This window comes from Eptatretus burgeri, chromosome 5, assembly GCF_056783735.1.
Source record: "Eptatretus burgeri isolate ZD-2024b chromosome 5, Ebu_testis_v1, whole genome shotgun sequence".
NCBI lineage: Eukaryota > Metazoa > Chordata > Myxini > Myxiniformes > Myxinidae > Eptatretus > Eptatretus burgeri.
Window position 1 is genome coordinate 124,379,009 of NC_140965.1, and position 27,882 is coordinate 124,406,890.

At 47.4% G+C, this 27,882-nt stretch overlaps 1 protein-coding gene across 15 annotated transcripts in view; it reads left to right on the plus strand.

Annotated features, from left to right (window-relative positions):
* Positions 1 to 27,882, plus strand: part of LOC147027283 (uncharacterized) — a 171,395-nt gene that overhangs the window by 117,539 nt on the left and 25,974 nt on the right. For 3 of the 15 annotated variants that reach the window (XR_015058764.1, XR_015058765.1, XR_015058763.1), the window contains 3 exons: positions 10,450 to 10,595; positions 15,003 to 15,063; positions 24,913 to 25,056. The exons of 6 other annotated variants lie outside the window; for them this stretch is intronic. The gene's annotated coding sequence lies outside the window, so the exon portion shown is untranslated. Of the gene's footprint in view, positions 1 to 10,449; positions 10,596 to 10,782; positions 10,844 to 15,002; positions 15,064 to 24,912; positions 25,058 to 26,410; positions 26,472 to 27,882 lie in introns of those variants that run through there. 6 more of the 15 variants (XR_015058771.1, XR_015058770.1, XR_015058762.1 and 3 more) reach the window with 4 other exon arrangements.

Here is a 27,882-nt window from a genome sequence, read left to right on the forward strand (position 1 = left end):
ACGACCTTCACGTCACACCTCGCAACCGTCGCATCGCCACCGTTCTTGCGCCGCTTGTGGGTACCGGTGTTGGACTCGTGCAGGGCGCGCGCCGAACAGCGTGTACAAAACCACGGATTTTCTGCTTCAAAAACGGATCAAAAACGACACACGCCCACTTCTGTGCCGTCCAATCGGTGAGCGAGGGGCGATTTGGCCCCGCCTCCAGGGCGTTGGAGGGCGATCGATATATGCAAATTTATGGATCAAAAAGCATTCACGCCCACTTTTTCTCGGGCCAATGGGGAGCGAGGTGGAAGGTCGAAGGGAGGGGGTCAAAGATGAGAGGGCGAAGCCACGGGGCTGATATAAGCGACCGTGTTCGTCAGTCAAGAGAGGACAGAGAGTTAAGACTTCGCGGGCGGTGGAGTTGGCAAGAAGGAGCTGGTCGTCGTGTGCGTTGGAGTCGGAGCGGAGGGGACGGAGCTGTGGAGAGGCGGCGAGGGCAGACGAGGGGGTGCTCGCGTCGTGCAGGGAGCTGCACCCCAGGGAGGCCGACAGCGCGACCTGGCCGAGGTGGAGACGCTCGTCGCGGGACAATAAAAATCCTCTATACCCCGAGCATCAGCAACCCCCTCCTGTTTCCCCCCGCGCTGAGATAGTGCGACCAAGGGGGCCCCTTTCCCACCCCCTACCAGACACTGTCCGCGAGGCCCGCGGAGTTGAGGCACCATCGCCGCTCCGCGTCTCATCACCAGACGGGTAGGCCCGACCCGGTCTCGGCCTCAGGCCCCCCTCATCCTTGAGGGTTCTCTGTTCTTTTCCTTGGTTTTGGGTATGTGTTGTCGGCGCCGTCTGTGAAGTAAAATTGTATAAGTGTTGCCGTGTGCTCGTGTAATCGGTATTAGATCTGCATTGTCGCATTTGGTTTTTGTGTAAATTGCATTGTGTTTTTCTTTTCTGTGTGCTTTTGGTGGGATTGTATATGTGCGCTTTCCGTTCATCGCGAATAAATGTGCTTTGTGTTGAACTGTTTCCCGCTTCGCTTCGTCATTTCTTTCATTGAATCCTCATCTTGCTTCACGTAAAGGGTTGGTAGTGGGCTGAATACGCCCGATAGTGTCGAACCGTCGAGGTCGACGAATAACACCGCTCGGTTATCCCGATAGTACGGAACGGGTCGCTTAAGCGGCCCGTGTCCGAAGTCGACCTGCGGCGAGGTGCGATCGCCCGGTCTACCCTCCGTGTGGGTACTTAGGTAGGTCGAATTTGGCGAGCAACCCTATCCCACGCGGGGGCTGATTGGCTCGATCGCGGTGAGACCGAAAGGTCCACCCGTGACTGGTTCCCGGCGTTAGTCCGAGAGGGTCACGACTGGATTGTCCGTCCGGTGGGCGACGTGCCGCGATTCGAGTTACGTGGCCGTCAGCACGCCGGCGGGCGCGAATACCGCAACACTGGTGTCAGAAGTGGGATGGCCTCCTTCGGGAACAGGGGGAGAGGATATACTCCCTCGAGGCGGATCGTGCCCAGGTGGGGCCGGTGTCACAAGGCGGAGGAGGAGGCTTGCCCGATGCGGGGGTGAGCATGCCAAGCTTGGGGAGGGTAGAGACCGCGGGGTCTTTTGGCCTAATGGGGGTACCCAGAATGACTGTTCCAGGGGGTGTGCGGAGTGTGAGTCCAATGGCTTGGGAGAGTAAGCGGGACAACGCGGGGCACGGACAGACGCAGACAAGGGTGGTGGAGCCCCCGGGCAAATGGCTCGGACCCTGCGGGAGTGAGGCACCTTTGGGACTGGGGAGGTACACTCCTCCCGGAGTCCCTAGGGAACGGGAGGAGACCTCGAAAGAACCGAGGGTGCCGCTACCCCCGTACGATGGCAAGACGGACTTGAGGGCATATATGGCCCAGTTCCAGTGTGTTGCCAGAGGCAATGGCTGGAACGAGGTGCAGGGTGTGGCACAACTCACAGCGGCCCTGCGTGGCGTGGCTTTGGAAGTCCTGACCACGGTACCCAGTGAGGGGGTGACCCTGGAGGATCTCCATTCGGCCCTAAAAAACCGATTTGGCATGGACCAGCAGAGCGAGCTTGTTAAAGCTCAGCTCAACGGGCGCAAACGACGTCCCCAGGAATCGCTGGGAGAATTGGCACATGACATTCGCCGCTTGGTGGGGATCGCGCACACCAACATGCCCCCAGAGTGGTGTGGTGGCGATGGTGCCGGAGTACGTGCTTCCCAGCACGCCGTGTGTAAAAGGGGCACCGCAAGTGGATGAGGCACCGCGGGTGAGTGCCCCAGCGTGTGTGAGTGAGGAACGGTGTGTGAGTGAGGCACGGTGTGTGGATGAGGCACCGTGTGTGGAAGAGGCCGTGTGTGTGAGTGAAACGGCCAGTATGAGTGAGGCACCGCGGGTGAGTGCCCCCGCGTGTGTGAGTGAGGCACGGAGTGTGGATGAGGCACCGCGGGTGAGTGCCCCCGCGTGTGTAAGTAGTATGGTTTGTGTGAGTAGTGAGGCACGCGTGAGTGAACGGCCGTATGCAAGGGAGACCGTGTGTGTGAGAGAGCGGTATGTGAGGGAGATGTCGGTTGGCATGCGGGAGCACGCAGCCGCATCTCCCGGTGTGAATGTGATGGAGTGGACTGCGTGCGTCGTAACACGCAGGTGTGCGTGGGTCGAATGGAGACGGAGACGGCGACAGAGGAGAGAAAGCCGAGTAGCGGCTGTAGTTGTTTCGGGGACCGTGCCGGGTTCACCCAGCAGTGAGCACGCGGTTCGTGCTGTGCAACGCACGAGACCGCCACGTGCTCGCTTGCGAGAGTGAAGTCCCGGTCCGGAAACGCCAGCGGTGGATTTGCCGATCCCGCGGACGGACAAAGTTTAGGCAGGTAAACGGATTTGGACCGGACGGGTTCTCCACGCGATCGTGTGTGTTAAGCTCCAACGGGCAAAGCACATGTGTTCGCGTGGGGAACCCTCGAGGCCGTGGGGCTTGTGTTTTTATGCGCACGGTGACGCCATGGATGCACGTGGGGTTGGAATCCGGCAGGAGGGGTATCTCTGCCGGATGGTACCGTCCAAGGAGGGACGAGGAACACGTGCAGCTGCATGGCGTCACGGGCAGGTGCAAAGTGCGCGAGTTGCCGCGCTGGTGATGCGCATGGGAAAAGAAAAAAAAAACAAAAAAAAAAACCAAGCCTCACTTTCGGGTGCACAGGATTCCTGGGCAAGGGGTGGAAGACCCCCTTACCTGGGCACAGGATGGAAACTAGTTAGGGGGAAGGGTTAGCTTAGTTAGACCGACTTCATGGGGCAGGGGTAAGTCCTCATGGAGTCCGTGGAATGGATTAGTTAGAGGGATTGTAGCCAGATTTAGGATGGGAAAATGGGAAATGATTTTTGATGATTTGAGGACATGGACAGACTTGTGAATGTGTAGAGGGGACGTAGCTTAGCTACGTAGTGTTAAAAGGAACGTGCTGTAGTTTAAGGGACGACGTGGGAGCACGAGTTAGTTAGGGGAGGTAGTTAGAAGGATGGCAGAGTTCAGCGGAGTGTGTTGAAGAGTTGTGAGGTGAGTACATGGTGAGTGAGTGAGGCCAGCGGGTCTGTGTGAGTGGAGCGAATGGGGAATGCATGGTGCGATGAGTGATTGGGGGGAGGAGTGACTCCCGCCCAAGGGACCCCGGGGTCAGTGTAGAGTGAGTTAGCTGGGTTAGTCAAATTGAAATATGGAGGTCGTTTTGCTGTTGGTGGGAAAGTAGGCTCGAAACCCATTTGGAGGGGTGCAGGAGCCCTGTTGACGGGCTTGGGAGCGTGGCTGCGAAAGGTGAGTATCGCTGAGTGGGTACCCCGGGCACCAGGCTAGTCGGCCGTGGTAGGCCAAGGGCCCATGGGGGGCCGGGATAGCGTAGTGGGCACGGGTGCGCCTGCTTGGTGCGGGGGCCCGGGGCGCCGTTAGCCGTGTGGGCAGTGTTGTGGGCACGGGTGACCCTCGGAAAGGGGCCTGGGAGGCCAGCCTGCCACGTGTGCGTTTCAGGGGAGGTGCCATGGGGGGCACTCCCCGGTGTTAGGGAGCTGGTAGGCTCGGAGGCAGTGTAGTGCCCGGGGGTGCCATAGCGGGAGATTCGGCAGAGGGTCGTGCCTGCCAAAGGGAGCCACGTGTCCCAGCCAGGAGACCGTGTGAGGGCACGGAGAGAAAATTAGGGGGCGAGGCCCGAAATTGTGAGGACACCAACACAGGCGACGGGAATCTGGGTTTATAGAACCAATAGTTTAAGCAAGAGGCGCTTGTTGAAAGCCCCGGGGTAGTTTAACAGTTAAATGGTTAGGGTAGATTAGGAGATGTACCCCTCAGCACCATCCATCCCCTCGCTGTCGTTGTGGGCCGCTGGACCCACTTTGGTTATAGATCGCCGAACTCTGGAGAGGCCATTCTGAGGCTTCGTTGGGCCTCGACACAGGACGTTAGCTCTCCCTTGTTCCCCTCCGGGAAGGGAACGTTGGGGTTGGGAGTAGGCTCGGTGACAGGATAGGTTAGCCGAACAAAGACGATAAAGGGGGTTAGGGGACGATTTATAGTGGGGAAGTAAAAATAAAAACAACAAAAAAATAAGTTGGGGCTAAATTGGGGTTTGACAAATTAAGGGAGTGGGTATGTACAGTGACAGGCAAAGGCGATAGGTGGGAGGGAGACAGGTAGGTCGGTCCGAGCCCGCCTTCCAAGTGGCCAGCACCACCGCACTCCCTCCACCAACCTCCACTGAACGGCAAAAGCTGGCCAACTTCATCGGCTGGCCATGTTTTGCTTCAAGGCGGAGGCCGGCCAACTTCATCGGCAGCTGTTGTTTTGCTGCAAGGCCTGTGCCGGCCGGATCATCTGCAGCTGTGGTGCTTCAAGGCCTGTTCCGGCCAGTTCGTCTGCCGGCTGTGTTTGCCTGCAGCGGCCTTCTTCTGCGGGCTGTGTTTGCCTGCTCACCTTTGCCATGCCATGCCCACTGCCCATGTTCACCAGCCCCGTTCAATTTTGCTTTCCCCCCCCTGTTCATTTCCATGTGCGCCAGGATCAAGGCAACAGTTTGCAAGCTGCGAGAACTGCCCTGTTGGCAGCTACAACACGGGCCTGCAGTGGCGGCCCGTGCACCGTGTTTGTGTTCATCCATCCATTCGTTGTGCTCATTGCATGTGCCACTTGAGCTGGCACGGAGACTGCGTTTGTGCAGCCCATGCACCGTTGTGGTTCACTGCGTTCAGTTCAAAAAGGAAGGCCTTGGACTGCGTGTGAGCAGCCAGCCACGTTCCCTGTCACCTGCATTGTTTTGAGCCAGAGACTGCATGCGAGCAGCCTGGCTCCCTGCTAACTGCTTTTCTTTTGCAGAGTTCAATGATCCTGGGCCATGGTTTAGTGTAAAATTTGTAAGTTAAGGTTAAGATGTACTGTAAATATGAGTGCGCCCCCGGCATGTCTGTCTTAGCGCCGGCAATTTTATTTAAGTCGTCCGTGTGAGTGAGTTTGTTTAGGTAGTTACGCAGCCCTCAGGTTATTTATTTTGGGGACACGAATACCATGAATGTCGCACTCAGGGATCCGTGAAATTTAAAATGTACTAGGGAAAACTACACATGATGGCACACGAAAATTTGACGACTCGGGACGAGTCTGTAAAAAGGAGGGGGTAGTGTTGTGGTTACCAAATTCGCAAACCACCATTCAGGTCCCTTAGGTGAGATATCTCGGTAAGTACATGTGTAGTTAGGCCCAAACCCGTTGTCTAGTGGGAATACATGTCATTTATGCGTGCTGCGACTCTTCAGGATAGCCGTTTTCTTTTACTATCTTTATTTTGGACCAACCGCCATTGTTACCACCACCAGTCACAATATCAACCACCAACCACAACGCCGCTTCACCACAACCGCCACGACCTTCACGTCACACCTCGCAACCGTCGCATCGCCACCGTTCTTGCGCCGCTTGTGGGTACCGGTGTTGGACTCGTGCAGGGCGCGCGCCGAACAGCGTGTACAAAACCACGGATTTTCTGCTTCAAAAACGGATCAAAAACGACACACGCCCACTTTTGTGCCGTCCAATCGGTGAGCGAGGGGCGATTTGGCCCCGCCTCCAGGGCGTTGGAGGGCGATCGATATATGCAAATTTATGGATCAAAAAGCATTCACGCCCACTTTTTCTCGGGCCAATGGGGAGCGAGGTGAAAGGTCGAAGGGAGGGGGTCAAAGATGAGAGGGCGAAGCCACGGGGCTGATATAAGCGACCGTGTTCGTCAGTCAAGAGAGGACAGAGAGTTAAGACTTCGCGGGCGGTGGAGTTGGCAAGAAGGAGCTGGTCGTCGTGTGCGTTGGAGTCGGAGCGGAGGGGACGGAGCTGTGGAGAGGCGGCGAGGGCAGACGAGGGGTGCTCGCGTCGTGCAGGGAGCTGCACCCCAGGGAGGCCGACAGCGCGACCTGGCCGAGGTGGAGACGCTCGTCGCGGGACAATAAAAATCCTCTATACCCCGAGCATCAGCAACCCCCTCCTGTTTCCCCCCGTGCTGAGATAGTGCGACCAAGGGGGCCCCTTTCCCACCCCCTACCAGACACTGTCCGCGAGGCCCGCGGAGTTGAGGCACCATCGCCGCTCCGCGTCTCATCACCAGACGGGTAGGCCCGACCCGGTCTCGGCCTCAGGCCCGCCTCATCCTTGAGGGTTCTCTGTTCTTTTCCTTGGTTTTGGGTATGTGTTGTCGGCGCCGTCTGTGAAGTAAAATTGTATAAGTGTTGCCGTGTGCTCGTGTAATCGGTATTAGATCTGCATTGTCGCATTTGCTTTTTGTGTAAATTGCATTGTGTTTTTCTTTTCTGTGTGCTTTTGGTGGAATTGTATATGTGCGCTTTCCGTTCATCGCGAATAAATGTGCTTTGTGTTGAACTGTTTCCCGCTTCGCTTCGTCATTTCTTTCATTGAATCCTCACCTTGCTTCACGTAAAGGGTTGGAAGTGGGCTGAATACGCCCGATAATTAATCGAACCGTCGAGGTCGACGAATAACACCGCTCGGTTATCCCGATAGTACGGAACGGGTCGCTTAAGTGGCCCGTGTCCGAAGTCGACCTGCGGCGAGGTGCGATCGCCCGGTCTACCCTCCGTGTGGGTACTTAGGTAGGTCGAATTTGGCGAGCAACCCTATCCCACGCGGGGGCTGATTGGCTCGATCGCGGTGAGACCGAAAGGTCCACCCGTGACTGGTTCCTGGCGTTAGTCCGAGAGGGTCACGACTGGATTGTCCGTCCGGTGGGCGACGTGCCGCGATTCGAGTTACGTGGCCGTCAGCACGCCGGCGGGCGCGAATACCGCAACAATATTTATATATTTATTTATATATGCATCATGACATTTACTTGTACCAAGTTTGATGATAAACCCTTCAGGCGTTCTCAAGTTATCCCGGGAAAGAAAACGTTTCAATGACTCTGACCTTTGACCTTTGACACCACCTTTTAATCGGTTCATTTTTGCGAATCATAAGAATTCCTACATGAAAACCCATCTTTCTGGGATTGAGTGAATGTGGCTCTTCATGTTGTTCCACACACACATTGGATGAATATTGTTGCTGTGTATTTTGATATTTTAAAAAAATTTGTGTGTGTGCGTGATCATCCTCAAAGTTATTGTGATGCATGTATGTCATGTATAATCGATGTGAAGAATTTCGTAAACTTAAACTGCTTTGTCTAACAGTCTGAGGCAGAATACCTGTGAACATAATTCTCGGAGTTGTCAAAAAGCTGAAATTAGTGATTCGAAAATTCGTTGCCAGTTCAGTCCTCGACACCGATCATTCAATAAAAGTTGTAAAGGTGAGTAACGGCTGACAAACTATTTTCAAGCTTGTACAAGGATGCATTCATCAGCCAGGAATGATACAGCCAAACAAAACATTGATTGAGAAACGAGTTTAAAATAAGGCCGAATCACAACAACCATTCATTTTCCATTGGATGATGAAATGGCATAAAAATGATTTCACACCAAAATCGATTATTTGTGGTTGAGATAGTAGAGCGAACAGGAAGGAAGTTGTGAATTGAAGTGAGTATAAACCATGGTGTGTGAAATACAATTGCTGATTAATGGGGGCTATTACACATTAAGTGAGATGAATCACTCCCGTCCACATTATATCAGGTGATAGAAGAAAGAGGAACAAGAACAGCCGTACCCATCTTTTTATTTTTTGTATGCAATGTCCAGGCTCGTACAAGAGCTAACACACAAAAAGTACAACGAAGGGAGCAGGAGACAAGAGGGGCGGGAGAGGGAAGGACAAAACAGTGGGGAACAGAGACATGAGGAGATCTGTGGAATGGAGAAGGATCGGGCCGGGATACACCAGGTAAACAAGATGGACACTACAAAGACTTTCATGTCCTCATACGACAGGGACTTTCAGGAAGGAAAGCTGGGAATTTGAAGGATGTGGGTTTGGAGTGGATTAACAGGGGTCGAAAAGATTGTGGTTTTGGATGGGGGAAGATAAGAGATGGTGGTGAACAGTTGTTTTGAATACCTGTGGGGAATAGTGGGATTGAAGAGAGTGTGGGAGTTTATTCCAAAGGTGGGAAAAAAGAGTGAAGGTGAGCAGTGATTCTTGATTCTGATCGCTTTACTAGAAGGGGATTGCTGGCGGACCTTGAGTGCCCAGCGGAAATATGGGAGGGACATATTGCAGATGGGGGGTGGGGGGCAAGGCTGAAGAGGAGATGGCAGAAGATAGAAAGATGAGCCACCTGCCTGTGGTGAGAGAGAGACACCCAAAGACTCAGCAGAAGTCTTTTGCTGAAGTTCTGTGGCAGGTGAGAGAGGTACCCACACCAAGCTTGCTGGCATGATGACAATTGAAGTCGCCACATTTGAGGAAGATAGAGTTGGGATGAGAGAATGGAAGTTGGTCCATGTTTTTGGAGTGGGAGATGTAAGTGGAGTCATCACTGTTTGGTGGACAGTACAACACACACATACACACACAAACATGAAGTGGGAGTGGAGGGGAAGCTATTGCCAGAGGTATTTCTGGGGGTGTGGGGGAGTGAGTGCAGTGCATTAAGCATGAAGGGTCTGGTTTGTCAGTGGCAACCTGCATGGAAAGATCTATCTGGTTTGTCAGTGGCAACCTGAATGGAAAGATCTATCAGGTTTGTCAGTGGCAACCTGAATGGAAAGATCTATCAGGTTTGAGCGAAGGCCCCGGATGTTTGATGTCTACACTGTTGAAGAATAGCGAGGAGGGGAGGGGAGAGGAGGGGGAGGCATCTTCAGATGCATATGGTTGCCGAGCAGTTTTACCTTGGCTCTGGGGACACAATCCTGGAAAGGTCAGCACTCCAATGCAGGGGACTCAAATTTCTCATTCTTACACTCATTTTGCTGACCCTGGAAGGATGACAAACTAAGTCAACTCACCTGATGTTATTTTAATGTCACAACAGGGACACCAACTCGGGACACTTGAGAAGATCTTAAGCCAGCCATCATAACCATTAAGCCAACACCAAGCTTTTTATGAGGAGATAGAACTGAATAAAATTCTAATCTTTTACATCTGAAAGAAAATCTTGATTGATGCTTTATTTCCCTTTGATTAAAGAAGCCAAAAGGAACTTGGTTAACAATTCCAGCACCAGCGGTGAAAGTGTCGGCCTGTATTTTCATTTGGTAAATGCATTTTAATCCTTTTCTGTTTTTCTTTTTCTTTTTTTGTAATATCTTCAGAAAATCTGGAGAAAGTTCTTCATAAGTGTGCATTTATAACAAGATCTGCACTGCTGTTCAATGAGTCCGAATATAATTACCTTTGCCAATCGTGGTGTTGTTAGGGTGTATAATGATTGGTAAAAGATTACACTTGACTGTTTTGATTCCAGAACAGGCAAGATCCTTGTGAATACATAAATATGATGTTTCTTGTTGTGGTTTGATTGCAAATTGCACCATTCCTTGGATGACCATGAAATATCTTCAGAAAGTCAGAAATCCAATGATCTGTGTCGATCGACACAGATTGTCCAATAAATATTGTGTCATATTGAACAATAGTTCAATTTCAGAGAGGTCAGAGTCCTACAAGTATTGTTTTCCCAAAACTTTCGAGGTCAGGCACTCGCATTTAAATTCTAGTTTTGGATCAACCAAATGTGTTGGAGAATGTTGAGAATTTTAAAAATGCAAACAATTTCTGGATTCTTGTTGTGTTGAGGCTAAACTTGTACAAAGCAATACTTTGTGATACACACCAGCTTACTTATGAAGATTAGATTCACAAGTGTCTCATGACAAATAAAATGTTTTATTCTTTCTTTTGTAAAATAATAAGTATCTTGCGTTTTGTATTTTTTTGTTATGTTTTGATAATTTTTTTCCTGTGAGCAAAGTCTTCTCCACTTAAACATTACGTTATGTGTGCGTGTGTAGTAAAATCATTGAAACAACGCTGTTGCATCAAGGGTTTGAGAAAGAAGATGGCAACACTGTTCGGTCGAAAAATTTCATCCTCAGAAGACGGCCATTGTGATCAGACTGATGGAGGGCTTCTTGGGCCATTCACTTAATTGTGAAATGTAAGCGACTTCAACAAAAACTTTTGCACATTGTCATTCCCCTTTCCTTCCCTCCCTCTTATTACCCCTCTTGCTTTTTTTTTGTTTTCACTTGTTCTCTCCCATCCTCCTTCACTCTTTTCTCATTTTCTCCCTTGTCGTTCTTCCCATATTTTCTCAATTTCCACCTTTGCTCTCACCTTCCCAGTTCCTTTGCTGACAAGTGCACACCACTCCTTGCAAGATCAGACCTCTGCAGTTGGCCTCTGGTGATTATACACAATCTGAGTTTATTGCATCAGATGTCCAATGGATTTTTTGGGGTCGAATGTTAATCACGATGAGGGACCTGTCAATCTGTCATTTGTAAAATTTGTAAAATAAAAATGCATTTGAAAAAAATAGATAGATTTGTAAAAAAAATCCTAAAAACATGTTTTCACTCTGTCATAATGGAGTATTTTGAGTAGATCAGTGATAAAAATTTTTTTTAATTTAATCCATTTTAAATTCAGGCTGTTGCACAACAAACGTGACAAAAGACGGGTGTCATACTTTCTGAAGGCACGGTATAAAACACAACACTCATCGCCTTTTATATATATATATACATATATATGTATATATATGTAAATATATGTTTGTATATGTATATGTATATGTATATATATATATATATGTATATGTAAATATATGTATGTATATGTATATATATATATATATGTATATGTATATATATGTATATATATGTATATATATGTATATATGTATATATGTGTATATATATATATATATATATATATATATATGTAAATATATGTATGTATATGTATATGTATATGTATATGTATGTATATATATATGTATATATATATATATATGTATATATATATGTATATATATATATATATATATATATATATATATATATATATATATATATATCTTCTTCTTCTTTCGGCTGCTCCCGTTCGGGGTCGCCACAGCGGATCATCCGTTATGATCCGCATAATGATTTGGGACAGGTTTTTCGCCGGATGCCCTTCCTGACGCAACCCTGGTCGCCTCTTATGACACAGGGATAATATATATATATATATATATATATATATATATATATATATATATATATATATATATATATATATATATATATATATATATATATATTGTTGCGGATTCGCGCACGCCGGCGTGCGGACGGCCACGTAACTCGAATCGCGGCACGTCGCCCACCGGACGGACAATCCAGTCGTGACCCTCTCGGACTAACGCCGGGAACTAGTCACGGGTGGACCTTTCAGTCTCACCACCATCGTGCCAATCGGCCCCCGCGTGGGATAGGGTTGCTCGCCAAATTCGACCTACCTAAGTACCCACACGGAGGGTAGACCGGGCGATCGCACCTCGCCGCAGGTCGACTTCGGACACGGGCCACTTTAAGCGACCCGTTCCGTACTATCGGGATAACCGAGCGGTGTTATTCGTCGGCCTCGACGGTTCGATTAATTATCGGGCGTTTTAGCCCACGACCAACCCTTTACGTGAAGCAAGATGGAGATTCAATGAAAGAAAAGACGAAGCGAAGCGGGAAAACAGTTCAACATGAAGCACATTTATTTCGCGATGAACGGAAAGCACACATATACAATTCCACCAAAAGCACATGTAAAAGAAGAAGACAATGCAATATTACACAAAAAGGAAATGCAACAATGCAGATCTAACCGACTACCGGGCACACGGCAACACTTATACAATTTTACTTCACAGACGGCGCCGACAACACATATTCCCAAAGCAAAAGAAAAGAGAACCACCCTCCAGGATGAGGGGGGTAGGCGGGCCTGGGGCCGAGACCGTGTCGGGCCTACCCGTCTGATGATGAGACGCGAAGTGGTGGTGGTGCCTCAACTCCGCGGGCCTCGCGGACAGTGTCTGGTAGGGGGTGGGAAAGGGGCCCCCTTTGTCACACTATCTCAGCGCGGGGGGAAACAGGAGGGGGTTGCTGATGCTCGGGGGAAGGAGGATATCACCCTGTCTCAGGTCCCGCGGCGAGCGTCTCCTCCTCGACCTCGGGCGCATTGCTGGCCTCTCCCTGTGCAGCTCCCGGCACCGACGCGAGCACCCCCTCGTCCGCCTTCGCCGCCGTCACCTCTCCACAGCTCCGCCTACTCGCCCTCTCCGTCTCCTCTCTTGGCTCGTCCCAACTCTTCACTCTTGACTTCTCTCACTTCTTTCCAGCTCCACCGACGACTCTCTTGAACTCCGCACAACCCTTAACTTCCAACTCTTAACTGCCTTGACTGACGAACGCAGCCGTTTATATAACCCCCGTGGCTTCGCTCTTTCACCCTTGACCCTCTGCCTCCGACCCTTCACCTCTCTAACTGGCTCCCCATTGGCCCGAGGAAAAGTGGGCGTGAATGCTTTTTGATCCATGAATTTGCATATAGCGACCGCCCTCCAACGCCCTGGAGGCGGGGCCAAATCGCCCACGCTCTCCGATTGGACGGAACAAAAGTGGGCGTGAGTCGTTTTTGATCCATTTTCTGCGGAAAGTCCGTGATGTTTTTGAACACGCTGCTCGGTGCGCGCCCTGCACGAGTCCAGTATCGGTGCCCACGAGTGGCGCGAGATGTTGTGGATGCGATGGTGGCGAGTTCTGACGGTAAAGGTCGTGGCGGTTGTGGTGAAGCGGCGTTGTGGTTGGTGGTTGTTGTTGTGAAGCGGCGTTGTGGTTGGTGGTTGTTGTTGTGAAGCGGCGTTGTGGTTGTTGGTTGTTGTGTGATGGCTGTTGAGACGTGGTTGGTGGTGGTAATAATGGCGGCTGGTCCAAAATAAAGATAGTAAAAGAAAAACGGCTATCCTGAAGAGTCGCAGCCCGCATGAATGACATGTATTCCCACTAGACAACGGGTTTGGGCCTAACTGCACATGTACTTACCGAGATATCTCACCTAAGGGACCTGAATGGTGGTTTGTGAATTTCGTCAACCACAACAATATATATATATATATATATATATATATATATATATATATATATATATATATATATATATATATATATATATATATATGTATATATATATATATATATATATATATATATATATATATATATATATATATATGTATGTATATATATATATATATGTATGTATATATATATATGTATGTATATATATATATATATATATATATATATATATATATATATATATATATATATATATATATATGTATATATGTATATATATATATATATATATATATATATATATATATATATATATATATATATATATATATATATATATATATATATGTATGTATATATATATATATATGTATGTATATATATATATATATATATATATATATGTATATATATATATATATATATGTATATATATATATATATATATATATATATATATATATATATATATATATATATATATATATATATATATATATATATATATATATATATATACATATATATATGTGTGTGTATATATATGTATATATGTATGTATATATATTTTTATATATGTATATATATATATATATATATATATATATGTATATATGTATGTATATATATATGTATATATGTATGTATATATGTATATATGTATATATATATATATGTATATAATACATATGCATATATAAACACTTATCGGCAGTTGTAATTTTGCTGAAAAAGACAATGCTTGTGGGATGTCAAATACCCAGGATAACCTCTTTTGAGGACCTGGGATAACTTTTTGAGAACCTATGTTAACCCTGTTTGAGGTTCCAGGAATACTGCATCTGATCACCAGTCTAACCATATTTGGGGTGCCTCGATAACCGTGTGCGGAATCCTGAGAGAAACCATGCTCGGGCTCCCGGAATAATGGCGCACAGGCGTACAGATGACAACACATGGGATCCCAGGATGGATACCCACACACGGGGTCCCAGGACAGAATACTCGCACACGGAGGATGGGATAATCCTGCATGGGGTGCCAGAATTGGATACCCGTGCATAGGGTCCCAGAATGAGAAACCCGTGCATGGAGTTCCAGGACGCCTACATACCAAAAATAATTTCAGAAACTGCTTGCCTTTCAGAGAGATGTAATTGCAGATCTTACACCAACACTTCAATTTCATACCTTTGCTTCCATGAGTGTAGAGTTGGGAAATTTGAAAGATGGTTGGGGAGGAAAAGGAGTGGAAGATTGAGGACAGAGATGATTGAGAGTGAATGAATCCAGGGATAATAATAGATTTTGGTGTGGAGTGTGGGAGGTGACTGAAAATTTCACAATTCTGTGTTTGTACTTTCCAAGTCTTTCAGTTTTGTCATCTGTAATGCTTGCTCAGATATATGTTGTTCTGTTGTGGGAATTTCTATTTTCCTTTTTAGTCCTCGTCTGAAACTGAGCAAAAAGACACCAGCACTGAAAGTCCGGTGAACAAAAGCAAAGGCAGGACAAATTTTTGGCTTGATTGCAAACGTTTTAATAAATTTGTGTGTGGTCAGGATCTTTAATATCGGTAAGCGAGTTTAAACCATTGTAATAAACTTGTCTTTCTAGAATTAATTGCAATGGAAACAGCAGTCAAATGTTTCCAACTTTATCTGGAAAATCCTCTATTTCTCTTTGCCGACGACTCCACCCTCTGCCGTACCATCTGTCATCCCTCAGACCGGCAAGCAGCAGCTTCTTCGCTCACTGCAGATCTGGATAAAATCACAAACTGGTCCAACACGTGGAACATGTCTTTCAATCCAGACAAATCTCACACTCTCACTATGTCTCTTCGAAAGGACCGTTTAGAAAACCCCCCCCATCCACTTTCTCAACAATCCTCTGGAAGAAGTCTTTTCTTTCAAGCTTCTGGGTCTCACTATCTGCCATGACCTTTCCTGGGAAAGTCACATTTCCAACCTCGCCTCAAAAGCCAGTCGCCGACTGGGGATCCTCCGTCGTGCAAAGTCCTTCCTCGGCCCTCTTGAGCTCCTGACCACTTACAAAGCTTTTGTCCGTAGCCTGATGGAGTACTGCTCTCCCCTCTGGGCTGGTGCTCCTGCCTCCCACCTTTCTCGGCTTCACGCTGTCGAAAGCAGGGCATTTCAGATCATCGGCATCTCCCGCAATGAAGCTGAGTCTTTGGGCCTCTCACTCAATCACCGCAGGTTGGTCGGTGGTCTTTCTGTCTTCTACCGACTCCTCTCCAGCCTTGCCCCCCCTGCTCTCTCTGCGATTTGTCCCCACCACATTTCCACAGGGCGCTCAAGGTCCGCCAGCAACCCCCTTCTGGTAACACTACCAAAATCACGAATCACTGCTCATCTTCACTCTTTCATTCCTCTTTTTTCCCACCTTTGGAATAAACTTCCTCACTCTATTCTTTCCCATTCTTCCCTCCAGGTTTTCAAAATAGCTGTTCACCACCACCTCTTATCTTCCCCCATCCAAATCCTCGATCTTTTCTACCCCCGATAATCCACCCAAGCCCACTTCCTTCAATTCCCCTGCTTTCCTTCCTGAAAGTCCCTGTAATGTCCATCTTCTCTTCGCCATGTTCCCCGTCCCATCCCCATCCCTCTCCCTTCCACAGTTCACCTAATGTGTCTGTTCCCCACTGTTTTGTCCCTTCCACTCCCGCTCCTCTTGTCTCATGCCTCCTTGCTGTGAGTTGTGTGTTCGCTCTCATACGAGCCTCGACCAAGGTATACAAAAAAAATAAAAATAAAACAACTTTGCAACAGTGGCCTAATGGTGAAAGCGTCCGCTCTGAATCTGGGTGGTCATTGGTTCAAACCCTGGCCGAGTCATACCAAAGACCTTTGCAATGGGACTGGTTGCTTCCTTGTTTGATGCTCAGCATTTAAAAGGATAGAGCACAGACAAACAATGCTGGTAAGGCAATGGAAAACGACCCAGTATAACCCTTGCCAAGAAACGACTTCGGCAACACCAACACTCTGGAAAGAGTATGGAACATCAAGTCCAAAGAAAAATAGGAAAAGCATCCATTCATCTATCACACTTCATTCTGAAGGAACCCTGCTGTCACATAATAATGAAAAATGGAACACTTGAAAAGCTAATAATCGATGTACTTGATTGGAAAGTGAATAATTGATTTACTTGGAACAAAAATTTGTGTCCATTTAATCATAAGAATCCATCCATCCATTGGGACCATACTCTGTGCAGAGCATTGGTGCTCCTGAAGCAGTCTCCTTAGCTGTTAGGTCCAATCCTGCACAAGTCACCACTCCAACACAGAATACCAGAAAGCCAGCACTCATTTTGTTAGCCAAATAACAGCCAAATTGTATTTGAACTCAGGATCTTGGGATCCCAAGCCTATCACTCTAACCATTAAGCCAACACCAGGTGCATACTTGTACCAAGTTTGATTTCAATCACTTCAGCTGTTCTCAAATATCTCATTTTTACCTGACTTGACCTTTGACCTTTTAACTCTTGACCCCTTCATCTAATCTATTTATACATGCGTCGTGACATATACTGTGGTGTAGCCTGCGGGCATGCAGGGCGGGGCATGATGAGGGGAGGAGTGGTCATCGTGTCTGCCAGGGGTGTAGGGTGTGCGCGCCGCCTGAGGCGTCGTAGTAATGCTGGAGTCGCCCGGCTTGTGCGTGTGCTGAATACGTAATAAAGGGGAGCCGCGGGCAAAGTACGCCCGCGCTCGCGCTTGTGCAACACAGCCCGGCTCGACTGTTCCCCCGCTCGTGTCTGCCTGCTAAGCATCTTCTACACTACACCACAGTTGGCTGACGAGGATCTTCGGATCGGCGTGTGCAGGCCGGCAGCGAATAACCCGTGCGGTTCCAGGCTACGGAGCCAAGGGTCTCGCCAGCACAAGCATGGCAGAGGGTCTGTGCACGGCGCACGAACGCGTGCCCGCCTTCGTCGGAATCGACTTCGGCCACGTCGAGTGGGCAACGGCCGCGCTCACTGTTCGTTTTATTGAGGCACGACGAATCGGGGGAATGATTTCTGCAAAACCACGGCTAGAGAACGAGGACACGCGGTTCGGCTCGAACGCGGCGTTGGACGTCGCACAAGCTCTGAAGAATGTCCGGGGTCTCGATGGTCGGGGCGCAGCAGTTGGTCCTACGGTGACAGGACCGATGCCAGTGGATGTCGAAGTGACCGAGGCACTGATGCTGCCCATGTTGAGCCTGGTTTCAGTTGGTCCTACGGTGACAGGACCGATGCCAGTGAATGTCGAAGTGATCGGGGCACTGATCGGGTGTCGGATGGAGTCCACTCGTGCTGCCCTTGCATCGCGCACGGGCACCGGCGAAGCAATTGCACCGCTTGCGAGGGCCGACGTCTCAGTGCGCTACCGAGGTCGACGCGCCCGGCTCTCGGTGTTCGTGGTGCGAGGGGAGGGGCCCGCCCTTTGGGTCGGGACTGGCTGGCGCACCTCGGGCTGGATCTCCAGTTCGTACCTCCAGGTGTGCCGGTGCTCTCTTCGATGCTTTCGTCGAGTACCGAGGGCGAGGTTCTGGCGGCGGGAGCCGCGTCGATGCAACGGGAGCGGCCGTTCGTTGCTGCCTGCAACGGCGGTGTGCGGTTCGGGAGCAGCAGGGGCCGTGCCAGCTCTCGCGATGGGCTCTCGCGCTTCGGCGACATGCATGGTGCGAGGTGCGGTGTTGTTCGAGCAGCTTCAACAGATTGCGGTGAGCCCGTGGCGTTAAAGGAAGTCGCGAGTCACAACATCGAGTCGACAACCAAGAGCCGGACTCGTGATGTGGGTTGTGGGTTGCTGTTCATTGCATATTTGTTTTTCCTTGCTCTAGTGATGCAGTTTAACGTCGTTGAAATAAATGCCAGCAGTTCCCGTGTGAGAGTGGGTTTGGTGGAGATCAATCGATGGGATTTGTATTATGATCAATGTGATGTGGGGGCTTTGAGAGAGGTGGGGGCGAATAAAGAGGGTTTATTGGCCTCCAGTTGCCCCAGGCCGCGGATGGTTGTTTTGTCGGGTGCTGGGATTTTATCAAAAGAACGCGCTGTACGGAAAAATGAATTTGCAATGGTTCAAATGTTATTCCTATTGATTTATGATGAGCCTATGGTTGGAATATGCTTTGAATGGAGTTGCGACCGTCTAACGGCCGTGGGGGTCTCGGAGATCGACTCGGAGCCGGGACTCGTGCGCTGGTCGGCGTTACCCCCACCTCTGCACTCAGCAAGGTCAGACGTGCCTGGCGCCTGGGGCGTGGCTCTCTGGGTGCGCTCAAGGCCATTTTGGCCATGCGGTGGAATCTCAACTGATTATGGTGCGTGGGGTGTTGGGGAGTGTTTGTTGCTTCCAGCCAAGGGTGCTGTTCAGCGCCCCCACCAAGGTCGGTCGGGTCTGGCGGTGGCGCCGCGGGTTCCAGACAGCGGGGGGCGGCCTCGAAAGGTTTATCTGTTTCAGGTCTGCCTGGGGAGAGGTGCCGCCTTATGGGCCGGAGGCGTTTGATGGTGCCGGGGGAGGTCGGGAGGTCGCCGCGACCTCGCCAAGGGCCATGTAAGCATGAGCCGCCTGGGGGCGTTTTCGCTGTGTAGTGCTGCTGTGCTTCTCCAGTAGCTCGCTTCCACGCATTATATGATGTGATGTGCTGTTATACTTCGCTGTTTTCTTTTTTGTGCCTTGTCAACTGTTATACCGTAGTCCTTCGTGCTGTTTATGCTTATTATGATGGTAATCATTTAATAATCATACTTTTAGGGGGGAGGAGTGTGGTGTAGCCTGCGGGCATGCAGGGTGGGGCATGATGAGGGGAGGAGTGGTCGTGGAGGTCATCGTGTCTGCCAGGGGTATAGGGTGTGCGCGCCGCCTGAGGCGTCGTAGTAATGCTGGAGTCACCCGGCTTGTGCGTGTGCTGAATACGTAATAAAGGGGAGCCGCGGGCAAAGTAGGCCCGCGCTCGCGCTTGTGCAACACAGCCCGGCTCGACTGTTCCCCCGCTCGTGTCTGCCTGCGAAGCATCTTCTACACTGCACCACATATACTTGTACGAACTTTGATGATAAACCCTTCAGGCGTTCTCAAATTTTCCCGGGAAAGAAAACGTATCACTGACTCCGACCTTTGACCTTTCACACCACCTTTTAATCAGTTCATTTTTGCATATCATAACAATTCCTACATGAAAAACCCATCTTTCTGGGATTGAGTGAATGTGGCTCTTCATGTTGTTCCACACACATTGGATGAATAATGTTGTTGTGTATTTTGATTTTAAAAAAATTTGTGTGTGTGCGTGATCATCCTCAAAGTTATTGTGATGCACGTATGTCATGTATAATCGATGTGAAGAATTTCGTAAAACTTAAACTGCTTTGTCTAACAGTCTGAGGCAGAATACCTGTGAACATAATTCTCAGAGTTGAGTCAAAAATCTGAAATTAGTGATTCGAAAATTTGTTGCCAGTTCAGTACTCCACACCGATCATTCGATAAAAGATGTAAAGGTGAGTAACGGCTGACAAACTATTTTCAAGCTTGTACAAAGATAGATTCATCAGCCAGGAATGATACAGCCAAACAAAATATTGAATGAGAAAGTTGAGTTTAAAATTAGGTGGAATCACAACTTCCATTCATTTTCCATTGGATGATGAAATGGCATAAAAATGATTTCACACCAAAATCGATTGTTTGTGGTTGACATGGGAGAGCAAACAGGAAGGAAGTTGTGAATTTAAGGGAGTATTAACCATGGTGTGTGAAATACAATTGCCAATTAATGGGGGCTATTACACATTAAGTGAGATGAATCACTCCCGTCCACATTATATCAGGTGATAGAAGAAAGAAGAACAAGAACCGCCCAGCCATACCCATCTTTTTCTTTTTTGTTTTCAATGTCGAGGCTCGTACAAGAGCTAACACACAAAAAGTACAACGAGGGGAGCAGGAGACAAGAGGGGCGGGAGAGGGAAGGACAAAACAGTGGGGAACAGAGACATGAGGAGATCTGTGGAATGGAGAAGGATGGTGCGGGGATACACGGAGTAAACAAGATGGACACTACAAAGACTTTCATGTCCTTGCACGACAAGGACTTTCAGGAAGGAAAGCTGGGAATTTGAAGGATGTGAGTTTGGAGTGGATTAACAGGGGTAGAAAAGATTGTGGTTTTGGATGGGGGAAGATAAGAGATGGTGGTGAACGGCTGTTTTGAAGGCCTGGAGGGAATATTGGGATTGAAGAGAGTGTGGGAGTTTATTCCAAAGGTGGGAAAAAAGAGTGAAGGTGAGCAGTGATTCTGAATTTTGATAGCTTTATCAGAAGGGGATTGCTGGCGGACCTTGAGTGCCCTGCAGAAATATGGGAGGGACTTATCGCAGACGGGGCGTGGGGGGGGGGTGAGGGGCAAGATGAAGAGGAGATGGTAGAAGATAGAAAGATGAGCGACCTGCCTGCGTTGAGAGAGAGACACCCAAAGACTCAGCCTCATTATGGGAGATACCAACGATCCTAAATGCCTTGGTTTCCACCCTGAATCTGAGAAAGGTGAGAGGTGGGAGCACCAACCCAGAGTAGAGAGCAGTACTCCATCAGGCTTTGGACGAAAAAAAAATTTGTGATCAGGAGCTCAGGTGTGCCAAGAAAGGACTTTGCATGACAGAGGATGCTCATTCAGCAACTGGCTTTGGAGGCCAGCTTGGAAATGTGGCTTTCCCAGGAAAGATCATGCTGGATAGTGAGAACCAAGCTTGAATAAAAGGACTTCTTCAATAGGATTGTTGAGAAAATAGATGAGGGGTGGTAAAAATGCTCCTTTCGGAGAGACATCGTCAGAGTTTATTTGTCAGGATTGAAAGACATGTTTCACGTGATGGACCAGCTTGTGATTTTATCCAGATCTGCAGAGAGTGAAGCGGAAACTGCTTTCCAATCTAAGGGATGACAGATGGTATGGCAGAGGGTGGAGTCATCATCCATGCATTGGGACCATATTCTGTGCAGTGCGTTGGTGCTGCCAAAACGGTCTCCTTGGCTATTGGACGCAATCCTGGACAAATCGCCACTCCGAAAGAGAATACCAGCAAGCTGGCACTCATTTTGCCGACTTCGGAAGGATGACAGGCAGAGTCAGTCCCACCTGGTATTAATTTAACAGCCGAGTGGGATTTGAACTCAGGATCCTAAGATCCCAAGTCCTCACCCAAAACATTAAGCCAACACCAGGCATGGAGTCATCAGCGAAGAAATAAAGAGGATTTTTCAGACAGTCACAGAGATCATTGATGAAAACCAGAAAAAGAACAGGGCCCAGAACACTGCCTTAAGAAAGTCCAGCCTGAACAGGAAGAGGGGATGAGAGAACTGAATTCAGGGCCACATGTTGGTTGTGACAGGAGAGGAAGTCTGCAAGCCATGTGTGGAGATGGCCTTGCATACCACAGGAAGAAAATTTGGTGAGCAGAGCAGGGTGGGTACCAGACCGTATCGAAGGCACGTGATTATGTCTTGGGAGATTGCTCTTATTTCATGTCTGGCATTGAGTACCTCCATCCATTGTTGCGAGAGCAGAAGCACCATATCCAGGCTCATGTGACCCAGTCTGAATTCAAATTGATGATATGAAATTAAGCCATAGTGAAGAGGAAGGATTTAATGTCTGAAGCGATGATGGATTCCATAACCTTTTTGATGATTGGGAGAATGCCGATTTGCTCTGTCGTTGCAGGGATCTGTTTTTGCACCTTTTTTATGCAGAGCGGAAATGCTTACAGATTTCCAAGCAGATGGCAGATGACCTTGAGCAAATGAGAGGGTGAACAAACAGAAAGAGGGTGTGCAAGAGCAGCAGAGCAGGTTTTTAGGACACATGAGCTGATGCCATGAGGACCACTTGCAGAATCTGAGTCAAGGTTTGACAGAAAGCTCCCCACCTTGTCAGGAGAAAAGGACACAGAATCCAGGAAGAGCTAGATGTGACTGTGTTAGGTGGGTACAAAAAGCGATGGGTTTGGGACACAATATTTCGATGCAAACACCGAGTTTAGGCATTCACCCTTTTCACATGCATTGTCAGCTGTGTGGTCATTTGAGGGAATGGAGGAGATGGAGGGGGAACATACACCAGAAACAGACTTAACGAGATGCCACCAGGATTTGGAGGAAGGTGACAGGTTTGAGAGTTCAGACTTGAGATTTGAAAGATGTTGTTTTCTGGCTCTCCTGAGGGTAGACACACACTTGTTCTGAGCTTTGTGGAAGGAACTGAAGTTGCCTTCATTTGGATTTGCCTTCCAGGAGGCAAAGACAAGTTGTATCAGGACAACTGCCTCGCCACAAGCTTCAGTATACCATGGGTGGGAGTAAAGCTAAGACAACTGAAGAGGAGAAGAGATAAATCAGTGCATGAGAGAGAGAGAGATAGCAAGTGTCTGAAATAATTCTCAGGACAAGTTGATGTCAGAGAAAGTAGAGATGGGAGACCAGTCTAGAAGTTTGATGGTTGCTTGGAGACCCTGCCTGTCGGCCTGAGTGAAATGCCAGATTGACGGTGCTGAGGTGGTGATCTGATAACAGCCAGAGAGATGTCCACTTTGACAAGCACGTGGTCAGATGAACCAGTTGGAGCAGAGGAAGAACAGAAGATCTTTTCAGGGAAATTTGTCAAAATCAGATCCAGAAGAGATGGAGTACCATTGGTTGAGAACTGGGTCGGAAGCTGATCAATTGATTCGGTCCCAATGTGTTGCAGAAGTCTTTTGCTGAAGTTCCGTGGCCGGTGAGAGAGGTACCCACACCAAGCGAGCTGGCATGATGACAATTGAAGTTACCACATTTGAGGAAGATTGAGTTGGGATTAGAGGATTGAAGTTGGTCCATGTTTTTGGAGCGGGAGATGTAAGTGGAGTCATCACTGTTTGGTGGACAGTACAAACACACAAACATGAAGTGGGAGTGGAGGGGAAGCCGTTGCCAGAGGTATTTCTGGTGGTGTGGGGGAGTGAGGGCAGAGCATGAAGCATGAAGAATCTGGTTTGTCAGTGGCAACCTGTATGGAAAGATCCATCTGGTTTGTCAGTGGTAACCTGTATGGAAAGATCGATTAGGTTTGAGTGAAGGCCCCGGATGTTTGAGGTCTACACTGTTGAAACATAGTGAGGAGAGGAGGGGGAGGCATCTTCAGATGCATATGGTTGCCGAGCAGTTTACCTTGGCTATGGGGAACCAATCCTGGAAAGGTCGGCACTCCGATGCAGGAGACTCAAATTTCTCATTCTTACACTCATTTTGCTGACCTTGGAAGGTTGACAAACGAAGTCATCTCACCTGATGTTATTTTCATGGCACAACAGGGGCACCAACTCAGGACACTTGAGAAGATCTTAAGCCAGCCATCAAAACCATTAAGCCAACACCAAGCTTTTTATGAGGAGATAGAACTGAATAAAATTCTACTCTTTTTGCATCTGAAAGAAAATCTTAATTGATGCTTTATTTCCCTTTGATTCTCGAAGCAAAAAGGAACTTGCTTAACAATTCCAGTAGCAACGGTGAAAGTGTCGGCCTGTATTTTCATTTGGGAAATGCATTTTAATCCTTTTCTGTTTTTATTTGTCTTTTTTGCAATATCTTCAGAAAATCTGGAGAAAGTTCTTCATAAGTCTGCATTCATAACAAGATCTGCACTGCTATTGAATGAGTCCGAATGTCATTACCTTTGCCAACCGTGGTGTTGTAAGGGTGTATATTGTATGGTAAAAGGTTACACTTGGCTGTTTTGATTCCAGACCAGACAAGATCCTTGTGAATACATAAATATGATGTTTCATGTTGTGGTTTGATTGCAAATTCCACCATTCCTTGGATGACCATGAAATATCTTCAGAAAGTCTGGAATCCAATGATCTGTGTCGATCGACACAGATTGTCCAATAAATATTGTCAAATTGTACAATTATCCAATTTCAGAGAGTTCAGAGTCCAATCAGTATTGTTTTACCAAAACATTCGAGGTCAGCCACTCGCATTTAAATTTCAGTTTTGGATCAACCAAATGTGTTGGAGATTGTTGAGAATTTTAAAAATGCAAACAATTTCCAGATTCTTGTTGTGTTGATGCCAAATTTGTACAAAGCAATACCTTGTGATACAGACCAGCTTACTTATGAAGATTAGATTCACAAGTGTTTTATGACAAATAAAATGTTTTATTATTTGCTTGTTAAAATAATTAATATCTTCCACTTTGTATTTTTTTGTACGGTTTTGACTTTTTTCCTGCGAGCAAAGTATTCTCCACTTTAAACATTACCTTATGTGTGCATGTGCAGTGAAATCATTGAAGCAATGCTGTTGCATCAAGGGTTTGAGAAAGAAGATGGCAACACTGTCAGTTGAAAAAGTTCACCCTCAGAAGACGGCAATTCTGATCAGACTGATGGAGGGCTTCGTGGGCCATTCACTGAATTGTGAAATGTACGCGTCTTCAACCAAAACCTTTGCACATTGTCAGTCCCCTTTCCTTCCCCTCCGTCTTATGACCCCTCTTGCTTTTTTTTTTTGTTTTCACTTGTTCTCTCCCATCCTCCTTCACTCTTCTCTCATTTTCTCCCTTGTTGTTCTTCCCATATTTTCTCAATTTCCACCTTTGCTCTCACCTTCCCACTTCCTTTGCTGACAAGTGCACACCACTCCTTGCAAGATCAGACCCTCTGCAGTTGGCCTCTGGTGATTATACACTATCTGAGTTTGTTGCATCAGATGTCCAATGGCTTTTTTGGGGTCGAGTGGTTATCACGATGAGGGACCTGTCAATGTGTCATTTGCTAAATTTGTAAAATAATAAATACATTTGAAAAAATAGATAAATTTGTAAAAAACCCGAAAAACAATGTTTTCACTCTGTCATTTTGGAGTATTTTGAGTCGATCACTGATAAATTTTAAAAAAAAATTTAATCCATTTTATATTCAGGCTGTGACACAACAAACATGACAAAATACGGGTGTCATACTTTGTGAAGGCACGGTATAAAACACAACTCTCATCGCATATATATATATGTATGTATATCCATAGAAACACCTATCGGCAGGAGTAATTTTGATGAAAAAGACAATGCTTGTGGGATGTCAAATACCCAGGATAACCTCTTTTGAGGACCCGGGATAGCTTTCTGAGACCCTACGATAACCGTATTTGAGGTTCCAGGATAATTGCATCTGATCACCAGTCTAACCATATTTGGGGTGCATCGTTAATCGTGTGCGGATTCCTGAGAGAACCATATTCGGGCTCCCGGAATAATTGCGCACAGGCGCATAGATGACAACACTTGGGATCCCGGGATGGATACCCACACACGGGGTCCCAGTTCAGAATACTCCCACACGGGGGACGGGATACCCCTGCATGGGGTGCCTGAATTGGATACCCATGCATGGGGGCCCAGAATGAGAAACCCGTGCATGGAGTGGAATCCCAGGACACCCACATACCAAAAAGAATTTCAGAAACTGCTTGCCTTTCAGAGAGATCGAATGGCAGATCTTACACCCACACTTCAATTTCATACCCATGCTTCCATGAGTGTCGAGTTGGGAAATTTGAAAGGTGGATGGGGAGGAAAATGAGTGGAAGATTGAGGACAGAGATGATTGAGAGTGAATGAATGAAGGGATAATAATAGATTATGGTGTGGATTATGGAAGGTGACTGAAAATTTAACAATTCTGTGTTTGTACTTTCCATGTCTTTTAGTTTTGTCATCTATAATGCTTGCTCAGATATATGTTGTTCTGTTATGGAAATTTCTATTTTCCTTTTTAGTCCTCGTCTGAAACTGAGCAAAAAGACACCAGCACTGAAAGTCCGGTGAACAAAACAAAAGGTAGGACAAATTTTTGGCTTGATTGCAAACGTTTTAATAAATTTTTATGTGGTCAGGATCTTTAATATCGGTAAGCGAGTTTAAACCATTGTAATGAACTTGTCTTTCTTGAATTAATTGCAATGGAAACAGGAGTCAAATATTTCCAACTTTGGAACAGTGGCTTAATGGTTAGAGCATCGCTCTGAGTCTGGGAGGTCATTGGTTCAAACCCTGGCCGAGTCGTACCAAAGACCTTTGCAATGGGACTGCTTGCTTCCTTGTTTGATGCTCAGCATTTAAAAGGATAGAGCACAGACAAACAATGCTGGGAAGGCAATGGAAAACCACCCAGTGTAACCCTTGCCAAGAAACTACTTCGCCAACACCAACATTCTGTAATAGTGGGGCAGATAACAGCAATTTTTGAGAGGAATCGTGCAAATGATGATACAAGCATCAAATTTGGCACATTTGTTCTCCAGGGGATTCTAATAAAATCTGCCTGATTGGCCATTTGAAAATCCAAATTTTGAAAAATTTGAAGAAAAAAAAAACTTCAAAAAAGTCAAGATCACTCATCAAGGTTTGGATGCTGGCTGAGATTGGTGAATGTTTCAGAAACATCATCAAAGATGTTCCAAGTCTGCCATGCAGTTTTCTTCCCTTTTCCGCGGAAGGCAGACATGACGTCACATCCAGTGAACGCCTGGAAGTATGGGATCCCTCGAGCTTTCTCAGGCCCTATTGCAGAAACTACGTCATGGACTGGAATCCATCGTGCCTTGGCTCCTTGGCCAAAGGCAATCCACATGTTCTCAAGACCTAGTTCCTGTAAGGATGGCAGTACAGATATTGCTATGACAAGTACGTTCGTGTCATTAGCCTTAATGATAATGGAATTGCGACCATCTGTCGTTGCATCCCTGGCGTGTACAAATATTGGAGTGTCAGCTTCTTCATGACAACATGGAGACACAGCATCCAGTGACTTCCTTGTGTTGCTAATGGCATCTTCTCCTTTTGTGACAATGACTGTGCTTGTCATCTGTGCTTCACACATCTTTTCCGCAAGGAAATGAAACAACTCAGTCTTGTTGCTGTCATCTCGAAGAAAGCTTCTCCAGTTACTTGGGGTCTTACTGGTTCCTGTCACTCTTCTTCTGATTCCTTGCCACCTTTTCGACCTTGCCTCGGACTTCAGACTTGACTTCTTGTACACATCAAACACGACGTCCACCCTCTCGTACCTGGCACCATAGGATCCCACCTTTGGGATGATGTCTTCTTTAGCATAGTCATCAAATATCTTTGAAGTGCATGGAGGTAGGGCATTGATAAATGCTGAGCCATCAATGATGACTGCATCTCCCCTTGGTTCTCTGTCTGGGATGTTGAATTGCGCTTCAATAATTTCAGCCAGCTGTGACTT